At 43.9% G+C, this 27,585-nt stretch overlaps 1 long non-coding RNA gene across 1 annotated transcript; it reads left to right on the forward strand.

Annotated features, from left to right (window-relative positions):
* Nucleotides 1–2,071: 2,071 nt before the first annotated feature.
* LOC136581995 (uncharacterized) lies at nucleotides 2,072–27,168 on the forward strand. The gene is made up of 3 exons (XR_010787112.1): nucleotides 2,072–2,187; nucleotides 5,285–5,442; nucleotides 27,102–27,168. It is a non-coding gene; the product is annotated as an uncharacterized lncRNA (long non-coding RNA).
* Nucleotides 27,169–27,585: the final 417 nt, after the last annotated feature.

Here is a 27,585-nt window from a genome sequence, read left to right on the forward strand (position 1 = left end):
AGTCTACTCGGTAAGGCAGTTACTCACTCGAGCGAGCATCGCTCTTCTCGAGTAACAGCTTAGTGATCCGAGCAGGCTCAGGTGGGCTGCGGGGGGCAGGTGGGAGTGGAGCGGAAGGAAGAGTAAGAGAGAGATCTCTGTGCGATAAATTTCTTAAAAAGGGTTATCCACAGTCCTTAATTGCCCGTGCAGCAGAGAGCGCTAGATTGGTTGACAGGGACATTCTCCTGATCACCAAATGAAGGAAGGAAAAGTGTAGCCGAATGCCGTTTGCGTCTATGTATAATCCTATGAGTGGACATATACGAGCTGTTTTGAATAAACACTGGGCATTGGTGAGTCTTGCTAGCAATTCCGAGGAACTTGTAAGTCCACCAATGATGTTATATCGGCGGTGTCCCAGCTTGAGGGACAAACTTGTACACTCTTTATTTAATAAAGTGACGACACAGAAACCAAGGACCCTCTTACCCTACAAGGCAGGCAATTACCCCTGGTTTGGGTTGCTCGTGTTGTGGAAATTTGGTGAAGGGGGACAAATTTTTTCATGCTCAAACAGGTGTGGCATTTAAAATGGATGGTCGCTATACCTGCTCCTCATCGTATGTTGTATATCTTATAACATGCCCATGTGGGCTTCGATTTGTGGGTGAAACCACGATGGAGGTGAGGAGCAGGATAGTGAAACATAAGAGCACCATACATACAGAATCTAGATTTGCCGATCCCTCGACACTTTAATGATAAGGGTCACTCCATTACTCAATTAAGATTTCAGGTGATTGATGGGGTGCCCCCAATGGCCAGAGGGGGTGATAGGGCAAAAGCCCTAAAAAAGAAGGCGCTTTACTGTATTTATTTGCTGGACACTTTAAACCCGAAAGGGCTGAATCATGAGTATAATGTGACTTAATTCTTGTAACTGGTGATAGCTGACTGATTTATATCTTAGTACATATACTATGTACATTGATTTTATTAATTGATTTTAATTCATTGTTCGCTTTTTAGACGTGGCCTGGCGTTGTCCTATCTATCTATCTATCTGATGTAAATTTGGAGCTATATATACTTTAATGGCTTTTATTTATATGTCCTTGAGCTCCTCTGCGCCTGTAGCAGCACCATGCTCCATTAATAAGTTTACATGCCTAGCATTGCCATGGTGTTAGAATATACTATGCGACCAGCGCATGCGCCGATGGCGATTGAGTCTGTGACATCACGAGACCCTCTGCGGATCACATGACCGGCGCTAAGCACTATGGGGATCCACGCATGCGCATTGGCGCTGCTGAGATGCGCAGACAGAGGAGCCAGACGCCATGACAATCCCGGACCCAGGTGGACTAATGAGGGGAGGTAACATCTTGTCTGATTTGTGGATTGTTAACATTAGTCTGTATATAAATGTGTATGTTATGTCTTTATGCTTGAAAAAGACTCTTGAGTCAAAACATTGCTGACTATGGAGGAATAAAGATAACATTTTTATTGCACCGATTATGCTGTCACCACTACTCTATTTCCTTATGCACTAGCGGCACAGTCCACCGCTGCCGAAGTGATGAAGGCTAATGTGACTTAACAGTACAAAGAAATGCTCTCCAACCTCGGACTGCAGACTAGAACATTCAGTTCGCACACTGAGCCATTTTCACAGTTGTAAATCTCTATCAAAATCTGCACTAAAATCCACACGGCTTTGTCATGGCTCGAGTCCATGATGTAAATGTTATACTCCCCTTCCCCTCTTTGTTACCACACTGAAAGCCACCGTTCAATGCAGCAACCATCGTGCTAAGTAATCCTCCTGTTTTAATTTTATAATAGTAAGTATAACTCAACTCCAGGCTCAGCGGTCACCTACTTTTTTAATGTTGGGGTAACCGGAGATCCCGGAGGAAACCCACGCAAACACGGAGAGAACGTGCTATTGACACTTTGCTATAGATGCAACCTGCATTTTGGAAGTTGTAGTATTGACTACTCCCCGTAGTCTGCGGTAAACTCTAGGTCTCTTTTCCTAAAATTATTTACCATTTTGTTAATCCACAATTCATGTTTTTAGGGATCAGCTGCAAAGTCCGTATGGACTGCTGATGGAATAGAAGCGGATTCTGATAAAACAGTTAGAAGTCCAAAAAGGAAGACGCCGAGAGAATCACTCCAAACATGTCCAGGAAGGTGAGATTACCTGTGGGATTGTGTCTGTACTTCTGATGGGGCTCTTGGACTCCTCATGTGTGAAACTGAAGCTTAAAGGAGACCGGAGCTACATGTACACTCATAAGAGGGGTTCCTACTGTGACCTACAAAATCTGGGCACTTTACCGTACCTATAGGGCTGCCATGCTATTTTCCATTACACATTTATATATATTACACAGATATGCCAGACGTCCTCGGATACCAGTATGTATATTGAGTATTTAGTGACATTAGCTCAGGGGACAGCTTGGGAACACCCTCACCTGTATACGTTATGGGGTGTTGTCATGTGAGTGAGGCTGAACACCGGCCAGCACGCTCATGGCAAGGCGATGTGAATTCTATGGAGTTGGAACAAGGCGGTTTAGTGGGTGACAGACGGGTGGTATGTTCTACTTCTGAATTGTCCGCACATTTAACATTCCTCGATCCTCAGCATCATGTGTGTACCAGGAATACGGCATACAAGGCATTACCAACTAGAGTGCAGTGGCTGCCCATCAGTGCTTAATGATAACGGTTAGCAGGATCTGGCTAGAATCGTCCATCTGCACAGGCAAGCAACTGGGGCAGAAATTACATCCACATTCAAAGCCATTTAGGCACAGAGCATTTTCCCATTTTCTGCAATATCCCATTTCAGCTGCAAATGGTCACTAAGCAGTGAAACATAGTAAAACATAGTGGCACCGCTCAGTGATGTGTTTAGGAGGACTAGTGGACATGACCTATGCCACAAGAACACATCCCACACCAGTAAGGAACCACCACCAGCCTGCCCAGTACCATGTATACAACTGGGGTCCATGGCTTCATGCGGTCTGCACTACACATGAACCCTTCCACCAGCCCAAAATAATTGGTACCATGACTCATCTGACCATGCGACATGTTGCCAGTCCTCTAGGGTCGTTACCAACCTCACGAGCCTAGATGAAGTGTTTTAAAATTTGTGGGGGGTTTTATACAAATAGGGGAAAGAGCGCAAAAAAGGTTTTTTGTTTTTTTTAACACTTTTTTTTTTTTTTATACCTCTGTAGGGCACGTGTACTATAGCTATGATTGCTATGATAAGGCATTGCAGGGCGTCTGTACTGCAATGCCTTATCGCTTGTAATAGTGATCATAGGCCATGGCAAGCCGGGATGCCAGTTTCTGCAATCCTGTTGCCCCAGCAACCCATTGGCCCTCCGTGATTACATCTCAGGAGTCTGATGACATCACAGAGGGATCTACATAGCTCACAGAATGTAGTGGGTTAAAAGCAGAGATCAATGTTCTCTCTGATCCCAGGTGTTGCAGTGGGAGGCCGCATATCAGTAACAGCCAGCTACTGCTTGAAGTTGGCGCAGGCTCGGCTTCTGAACCCGCGCCATCCACATGCCGCAAGTTTACATCCTGGTGGGTTAAGTACCATGCTGTAATGATGTAAACTAATGTCATATAGCGTTCAGGGGATAAAGGGTTTGTACCAGGATCACAAGCTATCCCCTACCCACAGTCCACTGTCCCCTTCTGACTGTCACTTTATTCCCCGTTGTGACATCAGAATGAATGGAGCGCTGGTTGAGCATGTGCGGCTGCTGCTCGTTTCCTTTCACTATATTTGATGGAAGTATGCAAGCGTTTGCCTCTCGGCTATCACTGGCAGTCTCATTGAAACTAAATGGAGCAGCAGCGCATTTGCTTGACCAGTGCTTTGTTCAGTCACTCACATTGTGGCGTGCAGTAAAGTCACAGTGAGAAGGACGGGACCCCCACTTTCGGGATCGGTGGGGCTCCCAGTGGTGACACCTCCACGATCAGCACGTTTAGAGGATAACTTGTGATCTTGGTACAACCCCTTAAGGACACGGCCTATTTTGGCTTAAGGACGCAACAATTTTTGACAGATTTTCATCTCCATTGTTCAAAAGCCATAACTTTTTTTTATTTTTCCGTTGACACACTTGTAAAAGGGCTTGTTTTTTGCGTGGCGAACTGTATTTTTTTATCAGTGTCATTTTTGGGTACATAGACTATATTATAAAGCTATTGTAAAACCTTTTTTTTTGGAAATCTTTTTTTTTTTCTAAATTGCTGCATTCAAAGTTCTATAACTTTTTTATTTTTCCATGGATGGAGCTCTATGAGGGCTTATGTTTTGCGAGACAAGCTGTAGTTTTTATTGGTACCATTTTGGGCTACATATGGCTTTTTTTTATCACTTTTATTGCGTTTTTTGGGAGGCAAAATGCTAAAAATTAGCATTTTGCCTCAGTTTTTTATCGTTTTTTTTACGCTTTTTGTGGTGCAGGATAAAAAGCATGTTCAACTTATTGTACCTGTCGTAACTGACACGTCAATACCAAATATGTGAGATTTCTTTATTTTTTTTTATGCTAATACGAGATAGACCAAAAAAAGGTTTTTTTGTTTTTATTTTTTTAACTTTTTTTTACATTTTTATTTTTTGTACATTTTTATTGTTCTTTTTTTTTTTTTACACCATTTGTGTCCCTGTGGGGGACTTGCATCATACCACCAATGATTGCTATAATAAGGGATTGCAGGACGTCTCTCCTGCAATGCCTTATCACTTATTACAGCGATCACAGGCAATGGTAATACAGGACGCCTGTAGGTGGCGTCCTGTTACCATGGCAACCAGCCTGGCTCTCTGTGATTATATTGCGAGAGCCAGATAACATCATAGAAGGAAGCGCGCTCCTTCTGTGAACCCTTCCCATGCCGTGATCTAGATAGATCGCGGTAGGGAAGGGTTTAACAGCAGGGGGCGCATCTCCGATGCATCCCCACTGTTGCAGCAAGAGGCTAGCTGTCAGTGACAGCCGGCTCCTGCTGCCAGATAGATCAAGATCTCTTATGATCTCGCGCTATCCCTATTACATAAGGGTACGTCTAGTTGCGGGAAGTACCCCGCATCCAGGGCGTACCCTTATGTCATATGGAGGGAAGGGGTTAATGGGAAAAAGCCCTTGATGTTTTCTCTGCACAGCAGCAGTAACGAAAATGAGTGACTATTTCACAAAGTAAGTATGTTTCGTTTTGATGTGCTTCTTTCCAACTTCAGCGGCAGCAGGAGAACAACAACAAAGAAGTGCGCGATCTGATGGGAAAGATCACGGCTCTGCAGGCAGAGAAGAAGGTGCTACTTCTGCAGAGGAATGGCTTGGTCGCTGATAACAAGATCCTCGAGACCGAAGTGAAGGCAGTGAAAAAGTCCAACAGGTTTGCATTAGTTATCATCTTCATTGTCATCAAAAAGGTTTATTTATATAATAACTATGTGCCCCCCTCCAGAAAAAAACTAACTAAATGTATGATTCACAAAAACACTCCCAGCGCAAAACAACTTCACCGTCTAACGCCTATCACAAGGTGTTTCTTTAAAGAGAATCTATCACCATCTTTTCATAGCCCTCTCTAGGGCAGTAAAAGTTAGTGACAGTCACACTGATTGCAGTGAGACATCTGCTGTATGTATTTGTGCAGTAGTTTAGGAGAAACTTCAACTTTATGCATAGCAACCAGACACTGAGAACTACAGGGAAGTAGTCCTCCATGTTCATGATCTGCAGCTAGCCACATCCACCCTGCCACTGCTTGACACTTGTCTCTCTATGCATATAGTAATAGGCGGAAAGCAGTCAATCAGTGGGTGGAGCTAGCCTGCAGCTTATAAATATTGAAGAATGGCACTGCATGCAGTGCTGGTCTTTGTTGCAGATTTGATTGTATTGACGGCGTTGGCTCCAAGCCCACAACGTAAATGCGAACTGATCATAAGAATGCCCTCCCACGGTTGTATTTATTTTTCCATAATAAAGTGAGTTGTTCCACGATAGTAACATAAACGGAACAATTTTTCATTGGATATAATTTTAAAGTGATTCTTCAGTTCTGGGACAAAATACTGTCCAGGAACCAAAGGGGGGTTATATTACCTCCTGCCAAATCATGTTGACACTACTCACTAGCTCTGTCTAACATTATTTTGTACACTGGTGGTGGAGTGATTCCTGCTTTTATGCAGGTTGGCCAAATCTGGACTCATGAGGTTGAGGTCTGGGAGTGAATCAATAGAACAGCAGGGGTGCAGTTTAGTGTATGGAGCCGTGTACACCCGTCTGTTCAGAGAGAGAAAAAGAGATCCTGCTATCCTATGTGTTTTGTGTATGGAGACATCATAGCAGCAGTCTACACCCACCTGCTCAAAGATAGAGAAGAGATCCTGCTATCCTATGTGTTTTGTGTATGGAGACATCACAGCAGCAGTCTACACCCACCTGCTCAAAGATAGAGAAGATATTCTGCTTTCCTATGTGCGCAGTGTATTGAGAAATCATAGCTGCAGTCTACGCCCACCTGCTCAGAGATAGAGAAGAGATTCTGCTCTCCTATATGTGCAATGTATGGAGATTTCATAGCAGCAGTCTTGACCCACCTGCTCAGAGAGAGAAAAAGAGAGCCTGCTCTCCTATGTGTGTGCAGTGTATGGAGACAACATAGCAGCAGTGTACACCCACCTGCTCAGAGATAGAGAAAAGATCCTGTTCCTCTAAGTAGTGTTTGGAGGTGTCATAGCAGCAGTCTACACTCACCTGCTCAGAGATAGAGAAGAGATTCTGCTCTCCTATGTGTGCAGTCTATAGCTATGACATGGCAGCAGTCTACACCCACATGCTCAGAGATAGAGAACAGATCCTGCTCTTTTATGTGTGTAGTGTATGAAAACATCACAACAGCAGTCTACACCCAGCAGCTCATGGATAGAGAAAATATCCTGCTCTCCCATGTGTGTAGTGTATGGAGATGACATAGCAGCAGTCTACACCCGCCTGCTCAGAGATAGACACCACCCAACCTTCTAATTCCTTCATTGCTCTAGACTAAGGACATTTCTGAGACAATTTTCCTCCTTGAAGCGAGAACGAGTCGTGAATTTGGATTTTGACAAGATTTATAAAAGATTTGTGTCTTCAGAAAGATTTCGGACAATAGAAGCTGAAAGTCAGCAGCGCGGCTCAGCGAGGAGTAGCAGGCAGTTGCGCTTCTTTGCTTCCTTAGCAGATTATGGCATTTTCTTCTGTCAGCACTTCATCAAAGTACAAATTCATCTTGTATTGCGGTCAGCACCTCTTCATACTACAAGCAGCGTGTTTCCCTGGTAGTTTCCTTATCCAGAAGAGTATTTATGTTACTAGCACGACTTCCGGTCTGAATGGAGTCATGGCCAGTGGGACGGATCTGTTTCCAAATGGTTACACAGAATCCTGAGGGGTCCCATCAACTTAGGGCTTATTCAGAAGACCACATGCGCCAAAAGGCTTACCGCAGCGTATCATATTTGCACATGAACAAGGTTGGATGAGATCTATTTGTTCGTGTGTCTGTGCATAGTACTGTACTTTTTCTGCACTCTGGTTTAGTTCACTCACGTGAGTGACACTCCCTTTCTGTGGATTAAAAGTCTAATGAGGTCCAGATGTGTTCTTTTTTCCGTGTTTTGCGCAGTGTTTTACACACCCCCTTGCGTATCTGTGTGCCTTCTATAGACTGCTATGGGGGCCTTTATTGTGCAAAAACGCAGAAAGATAGAACAGGCTCTACTTTTTTTTAATCACACGGGAAATGCAAACGCTAAAGACGTTCATGAGAAGAAACTAATTGAAATCAATAAGTTCTATTTGTGTCACAGTCGCGTGAAGAAGCCCTAATCATGGAGTTCATAAAGTGTCTGTTGTTCTAGTGATTTTCGCTGTGAGGCCATGTTCACTCGGGCCAGATTTTGTCAGTAGCAGGAATATGGATGCAAATGTTAAAGTCTCGTCCATGCGCTGCGAAAAAAAATCTGCACTAAATTAGTGTGGATATTGACTTGCGGTGCGGAATTTTAATCCAGATCAATTCAAATTTTTAGCAATACATTTGGTGAAAACTCTCAGCTTTCTGTCATAGACTTCAATGGAAACCAAAATCCACACCAAAATTTAGAAATCCACAACAGTGGCTACGGCTTTGGAGATTAGATTTTCTATACAGTTAGTCCCCTACTTGCGAACAGGTTCCGTTCCAGGAACCTGTTTGCAAGTCGATTTGTTCGCAAGTCCGAACAAATGGTTGTATGGAGCGGGATCGCGGGTGGATTCCACTCCATACAACGTTGGGTGCAGGCTGTTCTTACAGCGGTCACATGATGGAATTCGCAGCGGAATTTTCCACATGAATTCTACCTTTAAAAACTGCTGCAGAATGTGTGTCTTTCGGCCATGATTTTTGCAGTAGATCGATAAGTCGATTTAGCCCTGTCAATGGGCAAATTTCACTTGCAGAAATCTGATTGGTCACTGCGTCAACAACTGACCTCACACTTCTCGGCACGGAAACATGATTTTTAGCGTCGGAATTCCACATGCGGCTTTTGCCCATTGACAGGAGTGCATCCAAGTGTGGCTCAGGTGAGGTTTTTGCTGTGGTTTTTAGAGGTGGTATTCCACCGTGTAAACCTAACCTAAGGCTGCGTTCAGAGGTACTGGGTTTGTAGCAGATTAAACCACATTAAAATCCGCACCGGACGTCGTCAGTTCTTCAATTAAAAATGTGAAATCTGTTGCAGATCTGCACCAAAATCCACCATGTAAATATGTACATATCATAGAATGATAGAATTGTAGAGTTGGAAGGGACCTCCAGGGTTATCGGGTCTGACCCCCTGCTCCGTGCAGGATTCACTAAATCATCCCAGACAGATATTTGTCCATCCTTTGTTTGAACACTTCCATTGAAGGAGAACTCACCACCTCCTGTGGTAACCTGTTCCACTCACTGATCACCCTCACGGTCAGAAAGTTTTTTCTAATATCTAATTTGTGTCTTCTCCCTTTCAGTTTCATCCCATTGCTTCTAGTCTTTACTTCTACAAATGAGAATAGGGCTGATCCTTCTGCACTGTGACAGCCCTGCAGATATTTGTAGACAGCTATTAAGTTTTCTTTTTTACAAGCTAAACATTCCCGGATCCTTTAACCTTTCTTCATAGGACATGATTTGCAGACCACTTACCATCATGGTAACTCTTCTCTGAACTTGCTCCAGTTTCTCTGTCTTTTTTAAAATGGGGTGCCCAGAACTGGACACAAGTATTCCAGATGAGGTCTGACTAAGAAAGAGTAGAGGGGGATAATGACCTCACATGAGCTACACTCTATGCTTCTCTTAATACATTCCAGAATTGTGTTTGCCTTTTTGGCTGCTGCATTACATTGTTGACTCATGTTCAGTCTATGAGCTATTAGTATACCCAAGTCTTTTCCCATGTGCTGCTGCTTAGCTCAATTCCTCCCATTCTGTATGTGCTTTTTTCATTTTTCTTGCCCAGATTTAGGACTTTGCATTTCTCCTTGTTAAATACCATTCTGTTAGTCGCTGCCCACTGTGCAAACTTTTCTAGATCTTTTTAAATACTCTTTCTCTCTTCCCTAGTGTTGGCTATCCCTCCTAGCTTTGTGTCATCAGCAAATGTGATCAGTTTCCAATCAATTCCCTCGTCCAGATCATTTATAAAAATGTTGAACACCACTGGGCCTAGGACAGAGCCTTGGGGTACCCCACTTGATACATTCTTCCACTTGGATGTGCAGCCATTTATGACCACTCTTTGAGTACGATCACTCAGCTAGTTCTGAATCCACCTAACAGTTGCCTTACCAATCCCATATTTGATCATTTTTTTCAATAAGAATCGTATGAGATACTTTGTCAAATGCTTTATTAAGGTCAAGATAAACTAGGTCCACGGCATTTTCTAGATCAACCCAGTCAGTGATACTGTCATAGAAGGAAATTAGATTCGTCTGGTATGACTTGTTTGTTACAAACCCATGCTGGCTCTGGTTAATTACTCCATTTTCATCCAAGTACTTGCATACATGCTGTTTAATAATTTGTTCAAAGATCTTATGTGAAAAACAAAAAAAAAAGCAGGTCTGAATACTCAAATGCAAATCAATGGGGATTCAGCACTCCGGATTACACGCATAATACAGAACGTATACACAGGTCGTGTGAATGAGCCCTAAGGATTGTTCCTCACATCGCAGTTTTTGAAAAAATGCCGCTGTCGTTTTTGATGCATTTTTCTTTAAATCAAATCCAGAAGTGGATCCAAAATTAAAAATAAAAGAAGGACTTCTATCCGCTTGAAAAACTGCGATAATGTGTACAACCAGCCTTAGGTTTCGTTCACACAAGTAGTAACCCACGTTGGAAATGTCCATTGCGCATTTTCATGAAAATTTGTGCCAGAAATACTTGCAGTTACTGCAGATTTCTCAGGTGAATTTTCATTTGATCTGCACACGTCAGCTTTAATTCAGTGGGGTTAATCCACATGCAGATTTGTTGACTCAAATTCATTCCACATCCAATGCGGACATATTATTTGCCTTTTCCCACGGTACTCAATGGGATATTAAATCGACGTGTTTCTGGCTGGAATCCACATCAGAAAACCTCAGTGTGTACGGGGGACTTGAAATGTGCTGTGAAAGCTGCATCATAAATTACTTTACATACGCTTTATTTATTGTCCGCACTGGAGGGTAATTTAACCTTTTAGTGACCAAGCCTGTTTGCGCCTTAGAGACGGAGCCACATTTTGGAAATCTAACGTGTCACTTTAACATAGAATAACTCTATAAAGGTTTTGCATATCCAAGTGATTCTGACATGTTTTTTCGCCACATGTTGTACTTCATTTAGGTGGTAAAAATAGACCGATAGAATTTGTGTATATTTATTAAAGGTGCCAAAATTGGGAGAATTTTGAAAAAAAATGTTTTTTCACATTTTCTCTTGTAACATCTCTTTACATTTTTAATAAGATCTAGATTTCCATCTGTTTATTTTATTCTGGATGCACATTTTAAAAACTTTTAGTTTTTTTTTTAACCATTTAAGAGACGTACAAATTTAACTTTACTTATCAACATTTTGAGGAAGCCTTTGTTTTCCTACACCAAGCCAAGATTGCAAAGGCTCATAGGTGTTAGGCTGGATTCACATGAACGTATATCGGCTCGGTTTTCATGCCGAGCCGATATACGTCGTCCTCATCTGCAGGGGGGAGGATAGAAGAGCAAGGAGCAGGAACTGAGCTCCCGTCCCCTCTCTGCCTCCTCTCCACCCCCTCTCCGCCCCTCTGCACTATTTTCAATGAAAGGAGGTGGGACGGGGCCAGGCTAAGTTCCGAGAATTAGCCCCGCCCCCATCCCGCCTCTCCCCATTGCAAATAGTGCAGAGGACGGAGAGGGGGCGGGAGCTCAGTTCCTGCTCCTGACTCTTCCATCCCCCTTCCTGCAGATGAGGACGACGTATATCGGCTCGGCGTGAAAACCGAGCGGATATACGTTCATGTGAGTGCACCCTTAGAATGATATATATTCCCATAAATTACCCCATTTTCAAAACTACACCCCTTGATGAGTATTTTGACCCTACATTTGTTTTTCAGGAGTTAATGTAATTCAGAGGAGAAAAAATATAATTTCCTATTTTTGCAAATAAGTCATTTTATGTTTCAAAAGATTTTATTTGAGTTCAATAAAAAGTTGGCAACACTCTACCGCATAGACCCCTACGCAGGGGGATGTAGTCAAATCTTTATTGGAGTGCAGAGATTCCATTATTAAACTAACAGAAAAAACAAACAAGGTAAAATTTTTAATGTATTCAGGGAATATTAATTATTTCTCTATACATCACACAGGGAACAAAGAAGTCATTTTAAAGGCAGTTTCTTTTTCTATAGTGCACATGAAAATGAGGATTTGCACCCCAAAATGGATACCCCTGTTTGTACTGTGTTCAGAAACATACACATTGGGGCCCTAATCTTTTGCCCAAAATGAAAGGAGCAGCCAATGGCTTTCAAAACAGTAATTTTGCTTGAAGGCATTTCAGGCCCCATTGCACACTTATAGAGCCCTTGAGCGGTCAAAATGAGAACCCCCACAAATGACCCCATTTTGAAAACTGGACCCTTAACAAATTAATTTTGACCCCACAGTTTTTGAATCAATTTAGGCAAAGCAGAAGGAAAAAAATTACAATTTTCATTTTTTTTGGCAATTGTCATTTTAAAAACAGTTTTTTTTGTACAGCACACAGATAAATGAAGACTTTCACCCCAAAATGCATACCCCTTTTTGTCCCGTGCTCAGAAAAATACCCATTGTGGCCCTAATATTATGTCTGCATGCACAATGGGGCCAAAACCAAAAGAAGCATTAAACTTCAACAGATTTTTTACTTTTACATGATCACCATTATGCATTGGATAGGGGCAATCACGTGACCAGGGACCGCTTACTGCACCCCCGCGGCTTTTGCGCATGCTTCTGCCATTTTGGCAATGTGTGCATTTGCAAAAGCCGGGTAAGCTGCATGGATAAATCTGGGGGCTTTAGGTACGTAATTTCATATCCCCTCACAAATATTATCAAAGAGGGAAGATGAAACTTTTTTTTCTTTTTTTAAAGCTTTTATTTTACTTTATATGATGGCCGTTATCCATTGGGTAATGGCAATCATGTGACCGAGAACCGTATACAGTGGTCCCCGGTGATATCTCTCTGCTCTCGGCTACACGTGCTAACCAGGAGCACAGAGAATTTAAATCTATAGGGCCGCAAGGTCTTCTGTGCACGCGCCTGACGTTTAAGTTTACATCTGACCGCGCATGCGCAGAAGATTACATGAGGTCCTGGAAGGAACAGAACGTTGTGGGATATCGTGGAAGATGGAGGTGAGTATTTTTAGCTCCCCTCATGGATCCAAAACCGTGAGGGGAGCTTAAACTTTAACTTTATTTTTAGAGATGAGCGAGCATGCTTGGTAAAAGCAGTTACTTGAGAGAGCATCGACGAGCGTGCAGTTACTCGAAAATAGCGGTGCTCTCTCAAGTAACTGCCCTTACCCAGCATGCTCGCTCATCTCTATTTATTTTGCTTTTTTACACTTTTCTGTGATCGCCATTAACCAATGTATAATTGTATAAAAAAGTACAATAACATCTCCAGCCTCCCAGCTACCTTTAGTGGCCGTAAGCCAGAAGATTTCAAATCTCCCACGGCGATTCAGTCTTCTGTGCATGCATCACCATTTTACCTTTGGCGCGCATAAGCAGAAGACGGCGGAAGATCCTTTTCGGACCAGATTCTTTTTTCTCCTTTACTATTTATTAGTCCTGGGGGCTGCAGCCCCCCAGATCTCCTCCATGCATGCTCTCTTCTGATGTCCCCTCGGACAGGGTTTCCTCCACCTATGACAGTTTTAATGCTCTGCACGCTCTACTCTCCCACGCTGTAAACTATTACAGATTTACTCCACTTACTTGCCTACAACTAACAGAGGCACTGTTCAGACCATACATTGGGCTTGCTTCCCTCCTACATGGAACGTGTGTGATAAGATCCACAATGAAAGTATGTGTCAAATTCACCGCTAAATGAGCATGCTGCCGATTTTTGTCACTGAAATGAATGACAATATGTGGATGAATGAGCGTTCTAAAATCTCATCCTCTTTATTTGCAGTTTAGCCCCTGAGGCTACTTGTGCGAATATGAACTCCATTCCTTTGAACGGGGTTATACACATGAGCGATTTTTTTTCTCCTGTGCAGCTATGTTGCTAGGTAAAAAAATTGCTACATGTCTCATTCTTTCGCGTTCCGAGGAATGCATCACCCATCGCTTTCAATAGGACAGACAAAACACATTGCATGAGTTTTCCCTTTAAAAGCAATAGGAAACACTTGATGATCCTCTGAAACAAGTGCCAGGGATTCACAATTTCCCAGAAGTCATACAAGGCATTTTTACATTAAAAATATCTTACTTCGGCATGAAAACACACGGTGATAAGCCTGATATCAGGACGCATTTCGAAGCCTAATATTGTGCTCCCCCATATGAATCTAGCCTTAGTGACATGGCCTATTTTGGACCTAAGGATGTGACAATTTTGGGGGGAGTTTTCCTCCCCACAGACATTGCGGCATGCTTTGATCGACATTGATCGCAGCTTGTAAGGTGTTAACAGCGGGAACGCTGTCCTCACTGATCCTGATTGTTGCAGCGGGAAGCCAGCTGTCAGTCACAGCCGTCTCTTCTTGCGGATGCCATCGGGCTCAGCTTGAATGAATAGTTATTACAGAATGAGCAGCTTTTTATTTTACCCATGCCGTTCCCAGCTTACCATTCGGCAAACTCAGTATTTGCATATTCGCTCCATTTTCTGCAGTGCCCAAATACTTTTGTCCATATAGTGTATATGTTTGCGTCTCCAGATCTATTTCATTATGCCTGAGGAAGAACCGTGAGAGGTTTGAAAACTCACTATAACATCATGTCTTTTTCTTAGCCATTAAAAGGTATTATATCTACAAGATTACTTTGTTTCTCTTGCTGAGAACAACCACATTTTATTTTCACCCTAATATATTTCACCTGCTGAAATTGGCAAATTGTGCATCCTTAGTAATTTACACTTAAAGGGGTTTCCCTATCTTGTAAAGTGAGGGCGCATCACTAGATCCAACCACGTGGGTCTGCAACTGATCCTGAGAATGAAGGAGACACAGCACCAGTGCAGCACTATGGCCCCTTGGTTTTTTCCTGCACAGGGCTGTACCTGCCATGCAGAGAACTGGGGCACATACAGGTCCATTGTGGTGAATGGGACTGGCTCCAGTTCCCCGTACTGTGCTGGGAATACGGAGAAGTGGATGAATCACTACACCAGTGCTGCAGCTTTGTTATTTGCAGGATTGGAAGGGGCCCCAGAGGTCAGATTAAATGATGCCAAATGGTGCCACTCGTATAAGATATTAATACCCTTTAAGTTATGTTTCCAGAATACAATTGTTAACGCAATTGCACCATTAGATATATTGTGAGTGCTAAATTAGGTGTGGTTGGTACAAGCTTGGAGAATCAACACATGAAACACTTCATGAAAGGTGTTCCATAAGCTAACTTTATTGTATTGTTTAACAGTTTAAATATTATTTTCAAGGAGAAACAGCGCCCTGCAAAGGGGCATTCACAGAAATGGCAAGCCTTGTGATAACATACAGCCAATCTATTAGCATTTAACCTATTGGCATAAAACCAATTAATGTTGACCCATGCACAAGCTGTTTAAGCAAATATTTCAGCTCAAGGCTCCCGTGTTATCTGGCATCTGTTTATGGTGACAGTGTTTTTGGTTAAGGATTGTTGATGTAATACGTATGTCTATTATCATTGTAGAGCTGATTTCAACTGGTTCTTCTTCCGTGGAATAAAAAGATCACATGCTGAAGATGTCATTCCCTTTTAGGCAAAGACTGTTTGTTTGACCATTGTCCAAGATCCGTTATTTCTTGTTTGTGTTAATACTTCTTTCTGCTTTTATTAGATAAGAATCAAAGACAAAACTGCATTCAAAGGTCTTATTCACACAAGCATTTTTACGCAGCTAATCTAGCTGCGATAAAAAATTGCGACCAACTTAAGCTCTGGTTTCCAATGTATTCATTCAATGACCGATTTTTAAAAGGTTGTGCCAAGAAAAATAGAACTACAGCAGACGATTTTATGAGCGAGCACCAAAGTGTTCGGGTGCATGTTACTCGAGCCGAACTTTTTGTAATACTCGAGAGCCCGTTTCAAGTAACAAACCCCATTGAAGTCAATGGGAGACTCAAGCATTTTTCAAGGTGACCTATGCTCTGCATAGGGGAGGGTGTGTGATTCACCTGAAAAATATTAGAAAGTGATGGAAACACCACAGGAATGAATAGGGAAAGCAGGGACACTCCCTGGTGGTCACCCCCACTAACAATTTAGTTGGGCCAGACCATAATCAGCAAGGCACACACGCTGGCTCATCTTGGCTAAGCACAACACTAGGTGAAACGAAGGCCAATGCGCTGCCTGCGGGTGACACCACTGCCTCTTCTCCTGTGTTACATGCTGGCATTGCTGTCCAATCCCCCCAGGATGCAGGCACGAGCCTGCGTCCACAGCGTACTGAAATTTTTTCCAGTACAGCGTCCAGCTGTCCGCAACCCAGACGGGGTAAGGTACACCCCTTCGCCTACTCAGTGGTCCACAGCATACTGAAATTTTTCCCAGTTCAGCATCCAGCTGTCCTTATGCCGCACGGTCGATTGATACCCACACCACCCTTATGTCTATTTATAAGTGCATATGGGATGAGGAGGAACATGAGACACACACTGCAGAGGGTTGGGAGGACCTGGCAGCGACCCTATCTGAAATTTTGGGCGATAGCCCACAATGCTGAGGGGAACTGATAAATTAATGTATGATCATAATTCCAATCCCATGCCACCTCTGTCACAAAATTTCATGAGCCACAAACCTGGGCATAAAGGTGACTCAGATGCCAGTACTTCTACACATCTCCACAATTCAACAGTGCAGGTGAACCCTGAAAGATTTGTTTACCAAGAGTATAGGTGAACCCTTGAAGGATTTGTTTACCAAGAGTACAGGTAAAAACCTGAAAGATTTTTTGAGTAACAGCTCTTACTTGCTTAATGGGATTCAGGTGGCGGTCCACAGACATGAAAGCTACCGCCTGTCCCAGCCCCTGCCTCTCCCCGAGGGGCTTGTTAACCAGTGCCCCAGGGAAAGACAGCATGAACTATAAAGAAATTAGTGGCCAAAGATGGACACCGAGCTCGGATACGTTTCCATATGCCGTGTGACCCTTTTAAAATTGTGCTTTATAGCTGACAAATCGCAGATAAATTAACTTATGATTGCAAGTGTCATCTCATGCCACCTCCGTCGCAGCAATTCATTAGCCACAAACGCCAGCATAGGGGGGACTCAGAGGCCAGTACTTCTCATTTTTTTATGAAGAAAGCAACCCATTTTAAAAAGAAGAAATTTTTACGGAAAAAATTGTGTACCAAGAGTGCAGGTGGAATCCCTGAAATATATACAAAAAAAAAAAGTCATACTTGCTTAATGGGATCCAAGTGGCGGTCCACCGACAGGCAAGCTACCACCTGTCCCAGCCCTTGCCTCTCCCTGAGGGGCTTTTTAACCAGTGCCCCAGGAAAAGACAGCATGTTCTATGAAGAAATTAGAGTGGCAAACAAGGACAATTCATTCTGTCTCGGTGTCAGATAGCTGGGCACTGCGCTGGGATACATTTGTGAACTCTGTGGGCGTATGAAGCTGGAACCAGCATGTTTGTTGAACTCAAGTGGTGAACCTCTTCACAATTGGGAGCGAGAACTGCCTCCTGAAGAAAACAACCCATTTTTAAAAAAATAATTTTTTTTTACCAAGATTGCAGGTGAGAACCTGAACGATATTTTGAGTGAGAGTGCAGGGTATTTGTTAACCAAGAATATAGGCGAACCCCTGAAAAATTTGGAGGCAGCCCTCAGAAATAATTGTTTTGACAGAGCCTGGAGGCAGCCCTCCGAAAAAAAATAGTTTTTACAGAGCCTTTGGCCTTCTGAAAAATCCGTGTTAGCCAGAATGTGTCTAATGCGAGGGTCATGGGAAAGGCAGCTTAACATGAAGTCAGCCATGTGTGCCAGAGTCCCAGTATGCAACACATCGCTGTCCTCACTAGGAGGATGACTCTCGGTCTTTTCCTCCTTCACCGCCCATACATGCTGAACAGATGTGAAGGAAGTAGCATGGGTACCCTCTGCAGTGTGGGCAGCAGTCTCTTCCCCCTCCTCCTCCAATACGCGCTGAGAAACAGACCTGAGGGTGGTCTGGCTATCAAGCGACATATTGTCATCCCCCATCTCCTGTTCTAGCCGCAAAGCGTTGGCCTTAATGCTTAGCAGCTACCTCAGCAGGCAAAGCAGCAGGATGGTCACACTGATAATGGCCGCATCGCTGCTCACCATTTGTGTTGACTCCTCAAAGTTTCCTAACACCTGACAGATGTCAGACATCCATGGCCACTCCTCTGTGAAGAAGTGCGTAGGCTGACTACCACTCTGACGGGCATGTTGCAGTTGGTATTCAATAATGGCTCTACGCTGCTCATAAATCCTGGCCAACATGCGCAAAGTTGAATTCCAGCGCGTGGGCACGTCGCACAACAGTCGGTGAACTGCCAGCTGGAAGCGCTGTTGCAGTGTCCTGAGGGTGGCAGCATCTGTGGTGGGCTTTCTGAAATGTGTGCACACGCAACGCACCTTGCTGAGCAGCTCAGACAAATTGGTGTAGTTTTTAAGAAAGTGCTGAACCACGAGATTGAAGACGTGGGCCAGGCATGGCACATGTGTTATTCTGCCAAGCTGCTTAGCCGCCACCAGGTTACGTCCATTGTCACACACGGCCATTCATGGTTGGAGGTTCAGCGGCGAAAACCACAGATCTGTCTGCTCTGTCAAACCCTGTAACAGCTCTTAGGCAGTATGCCTCTTGTCACTGAAGCTCAGGAGTTTCAGCACGGCCTGTTGACGGTTCACCACGGTAGTGCTGCAGCACCTTGAGCTACTGACTGAAGGTGGCGTGCTCAAAGATAGTAATTGAAAGGTGAAGGAGGAGGAGGGGGGTTGGAGGAGGTGGCGTAATAAGCCGGAGAATCCATGACTGAGGTAGGACCCACAATCCTCGGTGTGGGTAGCACGTGAGCGGACCCAGGGTCAGACTCGGTCCCAGCCTCCACCAGGTTAACCCAATGTGCCGTCAGGTAGATGTAGTGTCCCTGCCCACCACCACTTGTCCATGTGTTGGTGGTTAAGTGGACCTTCCCAGTAACCGCGTTGGTGAGGGCACGGTTGATATTCTGTGACATGCTGGTGTAGGGCGGGGACGGCACAGCGGGAAAAATAGTGGCGACTGGGGACCAAGTAGCGAGGGACTGCCACCGCCATGAGGTTGCGGAAAGCCTCAGTTTCTACCATCCTATATGGTAGCATCTCTAGGCTTAGCAGTTTGGAGATATGCACGTTTAGCGATTGTGCATGTGGGTGGGCGGCTGCATATTTGCACTTGTGCTCTAATGTTTGTGTTATGGACAGCTGAACGCAGCGCTGGGACACATTGGTGGAGGCAGTGGAGGACCGTGCAGATGAAGGGTTGGGTGCAGGGCGGGAGACACTCGTGCTTGCGTCCTGGGAGGGGGATTGCATCTCAGTGCCAGCATGTGACACAGGGGAAGAGGCAGTGGTGTGACCCGCAGACGGTTAATAGCTTTCGTTCCACCTCGTTGGGTGCTTAGCTATCATATGCCTGCGCATGCTGGTAGTGGTGGCTCCCCTGCTGATCTTGGTGCAGCACAGGTTGCACACCACTATTCGTCATTCGTCCGCGCTCTCATTAAGAAACATCCAGACCTTCGAACACCTAGCCCTCTGCACGGGAGATTGCCGGAGGAGGTGCTGTGGGGAACAGTTGGGGGATTACTTGCTCTGGCCCTGCTTCTCCCTCTGGCCACCCCACTGCCTCTTCCAACCTGTTCTGATGCTGCACTTGCCTCCCCCTCTGAAGCGCTGTCTTCAGTAGGCTTACCAACCCAGGTCGGGTCAGTCACCTCATCATCTACCAGCTCTTTCTCTGAATCCTCAGTCTGATCCTCCCTCAGACTTACTCTCCTAACAACAACCTCACTGACAGACAACTGTGTCTTATCATCATCATCTTCATCAACAAATACCTCTTGAGACACTACTTGGAAGTCCCCACCCTTATCACCCTGAGACTGTGAAAGGTCCAAATTTTGGGCATTGGTCACGACAAACTCCTCAGGTGGCTCATGACCCGTTTTTTGCGACTCAAGGAAGGGACCGGAGAACAGTTCCTGTGAGTATGCCTGTTCTGAATCTCTCCTTTTCCTGGAGTGACCAGGCTGGGAGGAAGGAGGATCACCGTGAGGATTCACAGGTCCATTCCCTTGGCTAGCGTGAGTGGACTGCGTGGAAGACTGTGTGGTGTATAAATTACTGGCCGCGTTATCCACTATCCACGTCATCACCTGATCGCACTGTTGTGGTTTTAATAATGGTGTACCACGCGGACCTGCAAACTGTGAGATGAAGCTAGGGAGCGTAGATACGCAGTGTTCTACTCCCCCAGCAGAAGGCACTGTTTCACTCTGTTGAGAACCTCGGCCTCTGCCCACACCCTCATTCGGATGTCCACCTCCTCGCCTTGACCCTCACCCCTAGTGTAGATCATGTTTTATAATGCACTGCGTCAAAATGCTACGCAAACTGCGAGGTATTTTGCGTATGCTTTAAGCCAAAAATAGACAGTGTAAAATGTGTACAGTCTTGTTATATAGTGTGGATCGAGAGGACACACACTGAGGGTATTTTACGTACGCTTTAAGCCAATAATAGACAGTGTAAAATGAGTACACTCTTGTTATATAGTGCGGATTGACAGGACACAGACTAAGGGTATTTTACGTACGCTTTAAGCCCAAAATAGACAGTGTAAAATGAGTACAGTCTTGTTATACACTACCGTTCAAAAGTTTGGGGTCACCCAAACAATTTTGTGTTTTCCATGAAAAGTCACACTTATTCACCACCATGCGTTGTGAAATGAATAGAAAATAGAGTCAAGACATTGACAAGGTTAGAAATAATGATTTGTATTTGAAATAACATTGTTTTTACATCAAACTTTGCTTTCGTCAAAGAATCCTCCTTTTGCAGCAATTACAGCATTGCACACCTTTGACATTCTAGCTGTTAATTTGTTGAGGTAAGCTTGTGAAATTGCACCCCACGCTTCTAGAAGCATCTCCCACAAGTTGGATTGGTTGGATGGGCACTTCTGGCGTACCATACGGTCAAGCTGCTCCCACAACAGCTCAATGGGGTTCAGATCTGGTGACTGCGCTGGCCACTCCATTACCGATAGAATACCAGCTGCCTGCTTCTGCTGTAAATAGTTCTTGCACAATTTGGAGGTGTGTTTAGGGTCATTGTCCTGTTGTAGGATGAAATTGGTTCCAATCAAGCGCTGTCCACTGGGTATGGCATGGCGTTGCAAAATGGAGTGATAGCCTTCCTTATTCAGAATCCCTTTTACCCTGTACAAATCTCCCACCTTACCAGCACCAAAGCAACCCCAGACCATCACATTACCTCCACCATGCTTAACAGATGGCGTCAGGCATTCTTCCAGCATCTTTTCATTTGTTCTGCGTCTCACAAACGTTCTTCTTTGTGATCCAAACACCTCAAACTTGGATTCATCCGTCCACAACACTTTTTTCCAGTCTTCCTCTGTCCAATGTCTGTGTTCTTTTGCCCATCTTAATCTTTTTCTTTTATTGGCCAGTCTCAGATATGGCTTTTTCTTTGCCACTCTGCCCTGAAGCCCAAAATCCCGCAGCCGCCTCTTCACTGTAGATGTTGACACTGGTGTTTTGCGGGTACTATTTAATGAAGATGCCAGTTGGGTACCTGTGAGGCGTCTGTTTCTCAAACTAGAGACTCTAATGTGCTTATCTTCTTGCTTAGTTGTGCAACGCGGCCTCCCACTTCTTTTTCTACTCTGGTTAGAGCCTGTTTGTGCTGTCCTCTGAAGGGAGTAGTACACACCGTTGTAGGAAATCTTCAATTTCTTAGCAATTTCTCGCATGGAATAGCCTTCATTTCTAAGAACAAGAATAGACTGTCGAGTTTCAGATGAAAGTTCTCTTTTTCTGGCCATTTTGAGCGTTTAATTGACCCCACAAATGTGATGCTCCAGAAACTCAATCTGCTCACAGGAAGGTCAGTTTTGTAGCTTCTGTAACGAGCTAGACTGTTTTCAGATGTGTGAACATGATTGCACAAGGGTTTTCTAATCATCAATTAGCCTTCTGAGCCAATGAGCAAACACATTGTACCATTAGAACACTGGAGTGATAGTTGCTGGAAATGGGCTTCTATTCACCTTTGTAGATTTTGCACAAAAAAACAGGCATTTGCAGCTAGAATAGTCATTTACCACATTAGCAATGTATAGAGTGCATTTGTTTAAAGTTAGGACTAGTTTAAAGTTATCTTCATTGAAAAGTACAGTGCTTTTCCTTCAAAAATAAGGACATTTCAATGTGACCCCAAACTTTTGAACGGTAGTGTATAGTGTGGATCAACAGAACACACACTGGGGTATTTTGCGTACATGATAGCAAAAAATAGACAGTGAAAGATGAGTACAGTTTTGCTATATAGTGCGGATTGACAGGACACACACTTGGGCCTATTATGCAAATGCTTTCAGTCAAAAACAAATAAAAAAATGAGAGGAGTTTTGTTAGTTCCTATATAGTCTGTGTACACCAGTAGCAGTATACTGTATAGAACCTGTAACAGTATGCAGTATACAGCCGGGATGCTTGTGAATGCTTTGTGCGCATTACTGGTCCCAGGCAGCCAAACTGATAATGCACAAGAGTGGAATTGTAGTCCTAAAAAGGACTGTTGGGTTTTCTGAAGATGGATCCCTGCCTAAATGCTCCTTCTAACCTACATTAATGCTCTCCCTCGCTCACAGGAGCTCTGTCCCTCAGCTAATCCAGCCTCGGTGTGAGGCGATCATCAGGTGACCTGAGTTTTTATGATCTTAGGTTACCTGATCTGACCAGCCAATCACTGCTTTAGACGTGCACAGGGTTCGCACGTCATAGCAGAAGGTGCCAAAGCCTTCCCTGCATGTTCATTGACTAAAAAAGACGCTAAACGTGTGGGGAAGAGAGGGTGAAATTTTCTCGAACACTGCGTGGTGCTCACTCGAGTAACGAGTACTTTCGAGTATGCTAATGCTTGGACGAGCATGCTCGCTCGTCTCTAATGCTGATGGAAAACCTTGGTCTAAATTTTTTTTAAGGCATGAATAATAATAAAGTAGCCGAAGTCAAAATTGATAATACTTCACTTGTCAGTTCCCTAACAATTCCCCCCTTTTGTGACTGTTTCAATACTCTCACCTTGAGTGAACCAGTTAATAACTAATTGCCATCAAACTCCTCTTTTTATCCAGAATGTGACCCTTTCAACTATATGTGGGAGAGTTAGATCTGATAAGAGCGGCCCCACTGGTCCTTTCTTTATACTGGGGAAGTAAAATGGCCTCTCCTGCTGTTACATGTGGGTGCGTTTCTGTGTTGGTTTGCGTATATTACACATTATAATGGGTTTACTAAACAATTGGCCAGAATGTCTCTAAATGCCTGATCGTCCTAGGAAAGCAGAGGGGTGGCATTCAGATACTGCCTCCCTGCTGACTGGACTAAAGTCAGTACTATGCAGTACTAAGTGAGGGCAAGGAAGTCAGGACAGTGTACTACTGGTGGAATGCTAAGCTTGCTACATGCCCCCTCTTTCATAGTTGATAGCAAACAGCAGAACAGAATGGGGAAGACCATCTGAAATTGAGAACTTGAGAAATTGAGAACTTACAGACAGGAAACTGGGTGCAAACAGCAGCAGATGAGAAGAGAGAAAGAAAAACCTCTGTATTCTAGAAAACTTGTTGGCTACTCAGGGACGCTTTAAAATTTACCCTTCACAGTAGGGATTAGGCCATGCCTTGTTGTTGCCGTCCCGCTCTACTTTAGAGGCGCGGCCATTACCATGCCACTTCAAAGGGCCGCCTCGGCGCCACCTCTTTCCTAGAGGCGTGTTCCTCTGACATCTCAGATTAGGGCGTGACATCGCCGCGTCACCTGGTGGGCATGGCGTCATGACGCCACACATCGGGGCGGACCTATCCACGGCCTCCTACACGGTGGCGCATATCAGCCGCGACTGTACCATCTTGTTGCTGCCGCCCCGCTCTACTTTAGAAGCGCAGCCACTAACATGCCACATCAAAGGGCCGCCTCGGCGCCACCTCTATCCCAGAAGCGTGATCCTCTGACATTACAGATTAGGGCGTGATATCACCGTGTCACCTGGTGGGCGTGGCTTTGTGACGCCACACATCGGGGCGGATCTATCTACGGCTCCCTACATGGCGGCGCATATCAGCCGCGACTGTACCATCGGGAGCCGTCGTTCTCGTTAAACTCCATGTGGCAGCACTTCATAGTCCGCTCTCTCTTCTCTCCTACGGCGACTATATCTAGCGCCATATGTTATTACGAGGAAAGGTTTACATACAGGGGCATGCCCAAAAAGTGACGTCAAACATAGAGGCGTCACCTTTATTTTGACATACATGTCTGCCAGCTCTCCCTCTACTCTTGGGATCGCATTTATACATCTCAGTCATCAGACACATTAATGGGCGGTTATTAGTACTATAACACAAGATGACATTTAGGGAGATCAGATATTCGATCCACATAGAGATCTACTTATAGTGACAGGTCTATGTTGAGTGGTGATTGGTTGATACTGGAACACTCCCCCGGGGAGGGAGGGGCTCTAGACACTACTTAATACGGGCTTGTTAGCCTCTGTCAGTATGCCCCGTCCTACCATCCAGGCCGGAGGCTCTGCTCCTTGCTCTCTGTACTATGTTTCTTTTGCTCACACACTTGCTGTAAAATAACCCTTATGGGCCAACCATCCAAGGTCTTGGGTTAATGCAAGGTTAACTGAGCAAACTTTAGTTTGGTTCGTTCTGTTTGTTCCTACAAGTTCCATACTGAGCAATTAGGTTTTTTTAGGATTTAGCCTCAGCTTAAATTTTATACACCTCAATATCTTGTGGTGTACATATTTTAGAGCCTCAGCCGATTAGAACTCTGTGTGCCAGTATTCCATACGCATCTCAGTGGCCACTCTGGCTAAGAGAGTTTCTATTTGGCATGTACACTCACTCCCTCTGAGGCTTGAATAGCTACGCAAGAGTGTCACCAATCAAGCAACAAGATAGCTGGTGCTAGCTTCTTTTCTAGCACCCTACCAGATAAAACTTACTTAAGAGGCATCCTCCCTCATTTATATCCGTGACCTCATTTAGTAGCAATACTCCTATTAAGATCTCTTATTGTTGGGCTAATACCCGTTGGTTTGTTCCCAACAGGTTATAATACTGATATAACCCTAGGCTCAGGATATATATGTTGACACATGATATAATCTTTTGTAGGACAAACAGACTGGTCACTGTGGTTATTTTCGTGCAAACAGTCCAGTCCAATTGTCCAACGAACTATTCAATTAGATATCCTCTGATTCTGAAGTTATAAACTTTATACTCCTGATGAACCGCTGCCATCTTGCGGAGAAATGCGTTGCGTTAAGAGTTAAAATAAATATATAATATTTGAGTCAAAAACATAATAGTGATTCAAAATCAAGTATAACTTTAATAAGAGTTTTCGCTCTGAGGAGGAAACTTCACTATTATAATTGATTACAGTAATCCATAATAGAGAAGTCAATGCATTTTTGGTCAATGAGCTATTATGCCTTTCTCTAGAGCCTTAATGAAGCAATTCAGCTCTATGAGGAATTTGAGACATTAATGCATTCCCATTAGCTATCATACGTTTGATGGAGAACTGTTTAATCTAGAAACATAGTTGTTGGAACTATATATATCATTGAGTAAAAACACACACGACTAACAGTATCTATAACATACAAGTGTTGTCCTGTGTAAACATACTCCTTGTGTTTTCCCTATCCAGTGAGATATTGGAAACCAATTTATGTTTGTTGCCCATTAGTGTCTCTATTTTAATTTCTTTAATAAAGCTTGCATGTTTTAAACTAATCCCTACTGGGAAGGGCATTTGTAGTAAAAAAAAATTGGGATTCTCTCTGCCTCTGTGAAAAAAACGCTTTAAAATTTACCCCTTTCTAAAATGTATGGCTCTATGTTGGCTATACAGGCGCAGTGTTGTCGGTGAGAGCTAGAGCCTTGGATGAAGGACACATCAGTGCAGCCATGTAATGTACAGAGGTTGTACAAAGGAGGGCTTTCACACATACAGAAAATCATCAACACTATTTAGCTTATTTACTAGTCAAATTATAACAATCTCCTGGCGTAAATTAAAGCAAGAAACTATCTTATGCGCTTTGCGCACATTTATTATGCGTTTTATACAATTTCAGCCAATATTTCCACTTGAGCGGACTACTTTACAGTTCTATTCAATGCACTGAGCAGCGGCTTCCAGCGCTAACACTGGGGAAACAACAGTGCAGTTAAGTATAACACTTACATCCCTAGATTCAGCGGGTCACCTACTTTTAGCCCATAAGCTTATCTCATAGGGCTAAAAGTAGGTGACAGATTCCGTTTAAATTGCTGGGATTAGACATTTCTCAATCCCTACTGTTAGAGAAGGAGTTTGGCTATCATTAGGCAGCTGTGCTCCCTCTCCAGGGCGGCACTAGAACCTCATCGCAAGGCTTATACTGTAGTTGGGGATGAAAATGCCGTATTTCATACAGTACCAATTTAGACTTTTCCTTAGATGCCATTTTAGTACCATTACTAGCTGAAAGACCATCTACCAAGAAAGGACCATGCCAACTGGGATTTTGTGTGTGGGGGAAGGGGGGATCAATTTTGTATATGCAAGTGTTCTTATAGTTTTGTGGTGCGGTACTAGACCGCCATGTTAATTAAACTCAACCCTTAAGATATATTCAGATGGTGCATTTGCAGCCACTCATCCCAGAAGTGAGCAGCAAAAGCCGCATGCGGCTTTAACACTACTTACTGTAGTTTTGAGGCTTTAATATGCAACATCTGTTCTAGCTGCTAAACCATGGCAGTTCACTGTAAAATAGCTTGTAGTTTATGCCACGTGGAAACAACCCTCTGAGTATACCCTTAGAGAAGTGCGGTCTCTTCAGGATTGTGTATTGTGTGTTACTTCCATTTTAGCTTATTTTGTTATTTCTTTTTATGTCCCCTTCATGATTAGGAGGAACTGAAAACATTCAAAGCGAGAGTTAAAGACGTGATAGAGGAGAATGAAGAGTTGTACCAACTGTTGAAGTGTGAGAAACCTGTATCTAATAAGGAATGGTAAATATATATCGAATTTTGAGGTCTGTCTATCTGCCTGTCTCTCAAATCTGCCTGTCTGTCTCAAATCTGCCTGTCTCGGAGCTGTCTGCCTCTCTCAGATCTGTCTGCCTCTGTCTCGTGTTCTCCTCTCCTCTTTATCCGGGTTCACTGCACCCCGCACAGTGAGGAGAAGATTGAATGGGAGCGGTGGTCGCTGATTCCCGTGCTGTTCTATTCATTTTCAATGGACTGCTAAAGATAGCCGAGTGTTTTGGATTCAGTCATTTTCATTCACCCCATTCAAATGAATGAAGCTGTGCATGCGCGACTGCCTCTCCATTTAATCTGTTGTCACTGCAGATCGGTCCATAGTGTCGAGAAGAGTGGATCACCGAAAC

Source organism: Eleutherodactylus coqui, chromosome 11, assembly GCF_035609145.1.
Source record: "Eleutherodactylus coqui strain aEleCoq1 chromosome 11, aEleCoq1.hap1, whole genome shotgun sequence".
Taxonomy (NCBI): domain Eukaryota; kingdom Metazoa; phylum Chordata; class Amphibia; order Anura; family Eleutherodactylidae; genus Eleutherodactylus; species Eleutherodactylus coqui.